The sequence below is a fragment of the Manacus candei genome, unplaced genomic scaffold (genome assembly GCF_025592945.1).
Source record: "Manacus candei isolate 608988 ecotype Guabito, Panama unplaced genomic scaffold, ASM2559294v1 h1tg000011l, whole genome shotgun sequence".
Classification (NCBI taxonomy): domain Eukaryota; kingdom Metazoa; phylum Chordata; class Aves; order Passeriformes; family Pipridae; genus Manacus; species Manacus candei.
Window position 1 is genome coordinate 25,841,095 of NW_026138059.1, and position 11,065 is coordinate 25,852,159.

Consider the following 11,065-nt stretch of genomic DNA (forward strand, 5'->3'; position numbering starts at 1 on the left):
TCTTTAACCCTCAGGCTGACATAATTCTGTGGGCAAAACTCCTTAAATGTGTATTTGAGGTGTCCCTGTGCCACCCTTCTCGGCCTGTGTCTGTGACAAGCTCTTGCCTGCTAGTCACCTGGCAAAAAGAGTTGGAAAAGCCAAACTTGTGCAGGAAATAACTTGCAAATGAAGCCTGAGCATGAGCTGATAGAGAACCAGGGTCACAAGAAATAAGTTATTTTGTGGCTAAGTCAGTGGCTGCTAAACCGTATGGATCAGAGGAGGCAGAAATACAACTGCAGCAGTGAGAGGAACAACACAAAGGGTGTCTGGGGATGTGTGTTTGTTTAAGATTAGCCCATGGATTATGGGGTTTTGTGTCTAAACCCAGCAATTATTGACTGGCTTGCCACAGAGCAAAAAGCTTTAAAGTGTAACAAAATCAGGATTTTAAAATAGGGCATAACTTAGTTTGCAGATTTACTAAGTGTTGTATCATATCAGAGCAAGTTTTAACTCACTGCTAATTCAAAGAACACTCTCTCTTTATCTTCACCAAGGGTTTTCACAGGATAAATTATTTTCACCAATCTGCTAAATATCCTGTGCACACAAGGGCATTTTGATATTTGTTCCCTCTCCTAGCCATTGACCTTTAAATGTGACACCTACATTTCTGATCTTCTCATATCGCTACAATTCTATCTGTTCTGATTTCCCTCTCCTTCAAAATAGTGCAAAGGTGTTCCACAGATATGGAACAATTAAGTTAGATATTGCATAAAAAAGCACTTCAATTTGTTTATTTAAAACCTGCTGCCCAGTAATCACATTGGATGTTCACAATCCTTGTATTGTGAGGAAAATCAATTGTTTTTCCCTATTAATTTTCACTGGAGCACCAGTTCTTGTCTGTGTAGAGTCCCATGTCGAATTTCTTTTCTGCATGCTGAAGAATCTAAAACTATGTTTTTCTGCTCTCAAAAGAAGCTGTTCCATATGTCTTATCTCTGTATTTTTAAAATTTATCATATTTTTAATCTGGGATGACTGACACTGGAAGCAATATTGAAGATATATTTATATGCTTTTATATGCTTCCCATTTCACTCTCTGTTCCTGAGAAGCAGAAAAGGGTTTGCATGCCTGAACACTCATCTACTCCTTCTACCTACAATGTAATATACAAACATTTTGTACTCTACTGCAACAGTCATACTACTGACCACATGCCTAATAGTTTAATTGTTTTTCTGAATGTCTCTGAGCACTGAGTGACATTTCCAGGCAACTAGTCACATTAATATCAAGAGCTCTTCTCTGGCTCGTAGTGGGTAATTCAGAGGATGTGGATGGGTATGTGTGGTCAAGATAACTTTCTCTTTGAGCTTGACTATGCTTTTATTTGCGCTCAATTTCACCTGCAAGGTTATTGCCCTCTTATTTAGTATTCTGGTGACAATTTTTGCAGACAGCTTTAGATTAGACTATCTTGACTTATTTTGTGTTATCTTCAGGCTGTGTAACACACATGTGACTTCTTTTCCATCAGCACATTGAACCAAGTGTGTCACACTCACACGAAATGGCCTGTGTAGGTACATGTAGAATGCATTGCATGTTCCCAGTATAGAACCTCATGCACCCTGCCAACAACCTGTTTTTTGATAACTAAGCTTTGTCTTCTTCCTATTAATCATGTAATAGCCTGAGAAGAAACTTCCCTTCTATCCACAGTAGCCCAATTTATTTTAGAATTGTTGGTAGGAACTTTTGTGCTAAATCAACCTCTCACACTATGTGTGTTGCCAGTACTTTCACATTTGAAATCTCAGTTCTGAAAACATCCCCTTGTAATCTTGTAATCTCCTCCTATGAAACAGAAGGGTTTAATGTGAGGGGCTGCCCTGTACAGTCAGAGGAGCAGCTACCCCTTCCATGCTGGATCCATGAAATGAGGCCAATTTATGCAGCTGCCACCACATCAGAGCCTTCCTTATGCATTGCTGGTTGCAAGGCATTTGCAGGGTGGGCAGTGGTAGAATGGCTAAAGTGATGGGAAGGTTCAGCACAGTCAGACTAATGATAGGTAGTGAAAATTCAGACAGCTGAAGACAATTATTGAATTTTAGATAGATTTTGAGAAATTAAATGAGTTCAATGGCTGTTCTACCATCCGGAAATCCATAATACATTACTGGGTGCACTGGAAATAACGTTTGAGAGACTAAAAATAGACTGCATATACCACTCCTTCTGCTTCCCCTGGAGTGCTGAGAACATTCAGTACTTATTAAAGAAGGCATTAAAAATAAGCTGAAATTTGCATATCCCTTTTTATGATTTCATTTTTTAAAAATACCAGAATAGCCATTTATAGCTGTTCTTCTTGTGAGGAGTCAGACAATAACAGAAAATGAAAAAGAGGGGATATACCCTTCACTCAGCTACATGACTGCCTGGTGTGGTGATGTATGGGGGTTCCTTTTCTTTATAAAAGCTCATCCTCTGCCTGACCCTTTCTCAGCAGCTTTTCTCCTACAACTCTAGGAACTGGCAAGCCTTTGAGGCAATGACTTGGAGAAGAGAAAGAGAAGAAATCCCATTCTCCAGGCAAAAGGCCAAAAGGACAATTATTGGGTGATATTTCTGTAAGTCACAAGGAAGTAAGTCCCAAGGATTTTCTTTTGTATTATGTTACAGGGGGTCTAAGCTGCACCAGCCAGCCCAGAGATGTTGGTCACCACAGAAAACTATTGTGATTAGTGCATGCCAAAATTTCCTCAGGGGTTTTGGCCCCAAAAAGCTTCCAGGGAAATCACTTGTAAAATCTGATTCAGAAAAACATATAACCAATATCAAGTGCATCTGCATGTTATCTAAAGCCTTGGGTCTTATGTTTGCCTTGTGTGTTCCCACATCCAGTGTGGTGCCGTGCAGAGAAGGCCTAAGAATACATATAAAACTTCCCACAAAGAATTTAACATGGACAAGAAGAGCAGGTCTTTCATGAATTTGTGCTTTTAAGTCCTAGAAAATGTACTTGCATTTTACAGCAATAGCTTGAAATCTGTGTTTCAATGGATTTATATTCGTGGGAGTGAGTAGCATTATTTTTGCTCTGGAAATATTCTGAAGTTGAGTTCCCCAAGGGACCTGAGGCCAAACGAGGGCTAAGGAGGGCACCTTTGGCTTCATGCATGCTGCTTGCTCCATGCACTCTAAGGAGAATTTTGAGTTAGAAGAAGTGCAACTGTGCCTCATCAAGGTGCTTTTGCTAGGGTTGTTAATGGAGCTGGCCTGGCTGTACTGTGTGTGCCTCTGCAGGCTAGGTGAAACAACTATAGAAATGGAAAGAAGCAGAAATTTTAAAAAGAAAACTGTGGCAGATTCCTTCCCACTCCGTGGGATTTTTTTGAATCAAAAATGAACTTCCCACACAATAAGGGCCTGCTAACTCTTTCTACATGTTTGCACACATTTACTTGTATGCACAAAATCCTGCATTGCACAAACATTGGAGTATTTCCACAGGTTCATGCCTGTAAGTATTTCTTTAGATATAAAGCCACTGGTCTACTTTCAGGTGCGACACTGGATGTAAGAATAGAAACATAGAATCATCAAGGTTGTAAGAGACCTTTAAGATCAAGTCCAACTGTCAACCTAGCACTATCTAAATGGAATTCACAGTATAGGAGAAAGACTGATGAAAACCAAATTGCCAACAAATTGTATTTAGTTTTCGGAACACTGAACTGTGGAGTTTCATATCCTGAGACATTTCTTTTTTTGTATTCAAGAACAGGACAAAATGAAGTTGATGAAAATTCCTCGTTTCCCCACCAAGTGCCCTTACCTGCATGCTCGTGATTCCCACAGCTCTTGCCCAGGAGATCCTATGTTCACCCAGCCTCTTGTGTTGAGGGTGTTGTCTTGGTACATAGAAACAGGTATTTGACCCACCTCTGCTAAAGCCAATCTCACTTCCCAGGTAAGATGACTGGACATTACTGTTATGCTTCTTTAACCATCTTTCATAAGAAGACTCAGCAGCCTTGTACTTACCCGAGCCAGAGAGCCAAAGAAACAAAAAGAGGGATATAATATAACCCTCCTTTGGGAACCAAGCAATGAAATTTAAGGCTGTGGCTGTGACGTTCTTTACCAGAGCTAGATATTAACATGTGATTCCTTTTATTTTAAAAGGAAAATATTTTCAAATCTCCCACAGCCCCTGCTTTCAGAGCTTTCAAAAATCAAATTAATAACTAAGCTGAAGGAGAAGGAGAAAATACTAAATGTCCTGCACTCAGTAAAACTATGCCAGTTTTAAGTAGATTAGTAGCATTTCCCTTCAGAGCCTCTTTTTATTTTATTCTATATAAAATTCTGAGCAACATAAAAATTCCCCTGATCTTGTGAGATCTTTTGGCATTTGCAAAGGCTTTTCAGGCAGCTGTTAAACAATGATATTTTCCTTTGTAATTGGTATTAAAAAGTCTTTCCCTCTATTTGTGTATCAGTGGCAGACTGAAAACTTCTAGATTCAAAATTACAAGGAGCCTGGCAGTATGGATTGAAACCCCAGGGCTGACATATGGTCACATTTGGGACTGATGGCAGACTTCACTAAAACAACTCTTCAGAGACCAAATTTCCTGAGTACAGGGGGAAAGAGATTACTAAAATCACAGGAAAACTTTCCATCCCTCCCTGTCATTCACCTATTCTACTGTATATATATAGATAGATAGATAGATAGATAGATAGATAGATGTATATGTATACATATATACATACATATGTATATATATGTATATATATGTAAATACATATATGTATATATATGCATATATCTAATAGATAAGTTGGTACTCTCTTAGCAGCTACTAATAACTATCATAGGCAAAAGACCAATGTGTGTGTGATATGACTAATATTTACTTATTTAGAATTCCTATTTTTGGCATAAAAACTGCATATCTTGTATAACCCAAATACATGTGCTTGATGGAAAGACTTGTAAGGTGTATTCATAAAATAAAATTTTATTTATTTTCTGAAAGGTTTCAAGGCTGCAGAAAAACACTATTTATGCCACAAATTACATCAGTGGTTTTTAAAGTAGTTGAGCCTGTGGACTGCTGCCAGCCTGTAATGTCTCTCCCAGTTAGTCCTCACCACACTAATTGAAAATACCACTGATGTGGTGTCCAGCTCTCTCTGTGGACTACTTATTGCAGTTTTGAAAGTCACTGCTGAAAACCATGTCCATAATGCTGGTGGCTACTAAGCTGTTCTGAAATCCTGAAAATCACAGTTCCTGCTTTTCATTTGGTCCCCAGTCTCATACGAAATCCTTGTAGCAATGACAGAGTGAAAAAGTTAAGCACATCCCATTGCAGTTTGTTAGAGTACAAGTGTCAGAATTTTTTTTCCTTTTTAAGTTGAAGTACAAAGCTGACTCTGAATTATGCATGCCTAGAGTAATTCTGCATTGAATTAAATCACTAATCCTGGTGTAAGCACTCCCTCTGAATTAATTTTTAAATTAATTTTTTTCCCTCCATGTCTTTCTGTTTTGTTGATTGTGGTTTAAAGATTGGGCTGAGCACATGAAATAGTGAGAATCTTTTTCTCATGTACTATATGCCTAGTACCATGCTATTAGCATAGAATCCTTCCTACATGGAAATAGCTGAATACTTTCTCATTGGCAATTCAGAATTCCCAGGTTACTTCAGCTGTCACAAATCCCAACAGCTAACATGCAGATACAGTCTCTGTTGTAGAGATATCTGAAGATATCAGCTGCAGTGGGTAATGGCAGCAGGGTGACCCTCTCTCCCTTCACCACGTGTCCAGCCAGCCTGACACTCTTGCTTTAACCTAATGACACCACTCCAAACACACATCATGTCTTGGGATGAGCCGTGTGTTACCCGAGCAGAAGTGCAGAAAATGCCATGACCCTACCAAAGCACCGTCCCTGCCCTTGCCCAAATCCATCCATCAGTCCAGCTATTACTCCTGCAGGATGCTGCAGCCCTGAGGACAAGGGTAGGCTGGCTGACATCAGCAACTGCTGAGGCAGGAGGATGAGTCTGCCCATAGCACAACATGCTATCTCTGCATGCCAAACATGAGGAGACACACAAAATGTCCTTCAAATTTGGGGTCTTCCTTAGTGCTAAGACCTTCATCCCTCATCCTCAACTTGGCTGCCTTGTCTCACAGCGACTGTGGTGCCACCATCGTTGCTGGGACTGGTCCCATACAATGGTGCCCACAGGGGTGGTTGTAGCTGTACCCCACAGCTCCCTGCAGCCACTGAGTAGGAGGATGGAGAAGTTTCGCCTCCACCTCAATGCTGCCAGTCTCAAGGGCAGCACCCAGGGTGGGAATAGGGTTGCATACAGCACAGGGGCTGCAAGTACCTCTCTGCCAGCACCAAGAAAAGGTAAGTGAGTGCTCCCTCTTACATCTGTGTGTTTGCTGTCTGCACATGATTCTCATCACTGCCACATTCAGGGGACTCTCTGCAGCAGGGTTGTGTGAATGTTAATTAAACTAATCCCAGATTTTATGTGTCTAGCTGATAAGACAGGCTGGTAGTGCTCTAAATTTAGATTTGTTGGGAGCTGTTTGAGAAGACAAACATAGACAGAGCTGCACTGATGTATCCTGCAGCAGCACCTTCACTCTCAAAATGGCATCAGTCCATGGTAAATGGGCTGAATAAATAATGTGGGACAGCCCTGCTAACGACAAAAGTGTGGTTATATGTCAACAGTATCACCTGGCCAAGCCTAGAACAGGTTACACTCCTGTCACCCACGTGTGGACTGTGTTCAGAAAAGGGAGATGCAGGAAGTGACACGCTTTAACTCGGTAAACAATATAAAAATGGAAAACTCACCCTAAATAAACAAACAAACAAATACACACCCCCATAAATTGAAAATTGTGACTTTGGACTGACATTGATATTTTTACTGTGTTTGACTGAGATTGACTGCTTTTGACTTTTTTGCTGCTCAGTTGTGTCAATGACTTAAAATATTGTCCTGAGGGGGTTTTTTGTGTCTTGGGTTTTGGGTTTTTTTTCAAAAGAGGTCTCTGATATTGCACCCCCAGCTTTGTGCTTGCATCAGTTTTATGGAGCATCTGAGGCTGGGTGCCTTGAGTGGCTTCTGCAGATTGAATTTACTGAAAGTGCCTCACGTTGTACCCCGGCTCGAGCACCCAGTCTACGGTACTTGGAGGGGCTGCCTGCTGGAGAAGAGAGGTCTGGAAATACAAGTGAATGAAACAAAGAAAGAGCAGTGGGAAAACAGAAGAACATGAAAGTTGTGACAGAGTCTTCAGCTTTCAGAGGGCTCTTATTTACTCCTTTATATGCTTTACTGGAAAGATGAGTAGCTTGCGGTTTCCAGAGAGAGTCAGCAGGTAAGGCTGATAAATGTAGTCAGCTGCCCTTATAAATCTGGTCTTTGGCACTCAGGGATAATGAAGTTTCTGTAGGATTTGGGTATGCAGACCTTTTTTCATCCTCTTTGGTGCCCCTTTCACTTTGTTCTCAAAAGGACAGTACTTGTACCTGTGGATTTGTACCTGTACTTCTTTAAGACTGTACCAAAATCCTGACCTTTCATGCCACCTACACTTTCTGTTCAAAAATGACCTATTGCTTGGATGGAAAAGGTTATTTTTTAGTCTGATCTGATCCTTAGCACTATGCTAATCTTTTACAAACTGAGTTTTTCATACATTTTCACATTTCAGAATTTCTACTGGAAACTGTAATTATTACAGCTCTAATTATTCTGTCATTTACACAGTTTTATTTCCATTTTGGCATAATTGGCTACTTGATTGTAAAATGCTTTCTTTATGACAGTGTTTTCCTTGATAGGGTCCTCTGACCATCTATCAAGAAAAAGGTGTTTTTCCTTTCCTCATTACTACAATGACATCAAGAAATGGTAGCTTGTTGAATGATATAAATGTTAGTGAATATTGTTCTCTAGAAAACCATTTCTCCCTTTTCCATCCACAAGCAAAAGTTATTGGTTTGCTTGAAGGTATTTGAATTTCACATCAGAGAAAACCCTCAGTTACGAATCATTCTGATGTGCAGGACTTGCCACCCCACCCTCACTGGAGAACTGAACTGCTGCTGGATCATGATATGGGGGCATCTGTGCAGATCATGACATGGAGATATCCATGCAAATCCCAAAATGAGGACATCTGTGTTGCCAAGTCCATTCACAGCAGCTGAGGATCTGACCCACACTCACATATGTCAGTAGTGATGGGTCAACAAAAGATCTGGGTTTTGTCAACTCTGTGTTTACTGACTGGAAAGCCAGTAAACAGACAATTGTGTTTTTCTGTTTGTTTTAAAACAGGCTGTGGGAAATAGTAAAGGTTTGAAGTATAAGCCAAAGGGCTGATAAACATCCTGTGTGATTGACAGCTCTGCCTGCACAGGACCTACAGTGCAGAACCCTCTTGTTCTTCGTTGGAAAGGATCAAATCCACTGTTTCTAAGATATTTTCCTGAAGTCTGTGAGGAAAGAAAGGACAAAGAGCTATTTGGGGAAAAAATGGTCTGGAAAAGAAGGGTAAGCCCTTTCCTCAGAGTCTTCTCCCACTGCAGCTGACAGAAGCACATTTTCAGAATGAGTAGACAGGATTCATTGCACCATGTCATCATAAAGAAAACATTAAACTGACCATAGAAACTGCACTCTGAAATTGCCTATTTCTCATCAGCGATTATAAAAGGCAGTGTCCAGTTACTAGCACTAACTCACACCTCTTTGCCGTAGACATCTCATATTAGACGGTGAGAATCTCTCCTTGCTATGGACAATGTTGCCTGGTGATGCCTATCCGAGTGAGGACTGTTGCTATGTTTTACCCCTTATCCTAAGGATCCCAGTAGCTTTATGTCCCCTGTACCATATTGTGATGTAGCATTGTTTTATTTTATAATGCTGGCGGGCATATATTCATGGGAGCAGTAGCATACAGTGCATGATTTAAAGGTGGTAATTGCTCATCTGGTATATTCTAGGGAATCACCCTGCTATTTAAAATACTCTGAAGCTCCCAAGCAAAAGCTATTTTTCCTCTCAACTGGAAATAGATCTGGCTGATAAATGTATAACTGCTGTAGCATGCCAAGAGATGCTTTAGCACACAGGAATATTGTGATAGTAGAGGCAGAAATTTGACACTACATCTTGAATATAGGGCACAAATTCCCACCTAATCTGAAGACCAGAAATAAAAAGAGTAAGATTTGAAATAGGGCATTTTGGTTTTGCTCATATGAAATTGAATCACAGAATCATAGAATTATAGAATAGTTTGGGTTGGAAGGACTTGTAAAGGTCATCTAGCTACATTCTCTTTCAACTGAATGTCTTCAACTGGATAAGGTTGTTCAGAGCCCTCTGCTTACCTTCCTTGTAGTACTGAAGGTGTTAAAAGCAATGTTACCACCTGCCTGACTAAAGCAAGCAGGGACTTATGGCACCCACTGAGCTCTGGGTAATTCTGGTTGTGATGAGATTGAAAGCTTTCAAATGAAAAGGCTGGTCATTTCTGACAGGAGCAGAACCACTGGAGACTACTGTTTGAGACATGTCGTAGGCTTTGGGAGAGATCTGCCCCTATGCATTTGGAAACAAGGACAGGCTGTGAGCCACTGTATGTCTTTGTGCTGTGCTGGCTACGGCTTGTGTCAGCTGTGCTAACCAGCTGGGCCAGTGAGGCACACAGGGACATTTGATCTCCTGCAATACGACAGTTACCCTTTAGCATACCACAACACAAAGAAAGGGCTTGCAGACACTTCAGAGAAAAAATAAAGCATATGAATACATACAAGCATACTCAAATTAGTCTTATTTGTTTGAAACTGGAGGCAGCACTGCTTGCATGAGCCTGCTGCACTATTACTGGTCACCAGCTGCAAAAGCTCCTGGTCTTATTCCCATTCCCTCACATAGGATGAGGAGTCAGTTTCCTCAAGCAGCACTGTGCCACCTCAGGGTGTTCCTATCCATCCCTTCCAGCTGCCCAGGGCAGCAACCTCCAGGAGGAGAAGCAAGAATGAGAGCGGGATACTTTGTCCCTCATCAGCCAGGCAGGGAAAGAGCCAGCAGGGCAGTTACCACTACCATGAGGGCAGTAACTGTACCCAAACTGATGAAGGGTATCGGATCTTTGAACTGAAAAAAAAAGTCACAGAACAAAGCTTTTTCAATAAAAGGGTATTCTTATTAAGCAATTGTTGGATACAGCGTAGAAGATAATTGCCTAAATTAAGTTGTATGGAGAAAGTGATCCTGTAGCCACTCTGCTGTCTGGTCTGGGACATAAACTAATTTCCATTCTTGCAGGAGTCAGATAGCTGCATGTATAATAGAAATGCATTTACTAGCAGCCACAGAAGAAGCTATATATCTCTCATCAGAACTGTTGGCATGTTGCTGGGAGTACTGCTGGCCATCTGAGTGGAACACGAGAATAGGACCTGCTCAGTGCAGTAGGGACATCTCCACCTATGAGTGTAGCCCTGTCACCATGGCAGAGATGCCAGTGTGTTCCTGATTTCAATCACTAAACAGCAGTACTAAGATGCCCTGCTAAGTCTGTGTGGGAATGATTTCTGAACCTCAGTTGCAGGGAATAAGAGTCCATGAGAGCTGCCTGTGGTGGCACATAGGCAGCTAAAACACTGCTGTTTCCCTCCCACTGAGAAAAGCTTATGCTTTAGGTCAGCTGCAGGATCTTTCCCTAAGGGAACTGAAACCAAGTCCTGGAGGACAATGCAGACTTGAGGACTCCCTGTCTGAGGATAGGGGTTTCCAGATACCCGCAGCACACTTGCCTGTGGAAAAACCAGAGTGTGATTTGGAAAGGGAGAAGTAGAACCAGCATGACATCCCAGAGATTATTAGGTCTTTTTTTGTTTGTTGATGAGGCATGAGGTGCATTGCAGGTGTGCAGGGAGCACGATCAGTGCTGCTGCTGCAAATCCCAGGCTTCCTGATAAAATAAA

At 41.2% G+C, this 11,065-nt stretch overlaps 1 long non-coding RNA gene across 1 annotated transcript; it reads left to right on the plus strand.

The window, feature by feature from the left end:
* Positions 1-2,536: 2,536 nt before the first annotated feature.
* Positions 2,537-8,929, plus strand: LOC127466760 (uncharacterized). The gene is made up of 4 exons (XR_007902846.1): positions 2,537-2,648; positions 3,786-3,976; positions 7,123-7,434; positions 8,400-8,929. It is a non-coding gene; the product is annotated as an uncharacterized LOC127466760 (long non-coding RNA).
* The last annotated feature ends 2,136 nt before the right edge of the window (positions 8,930-11,065 follow it).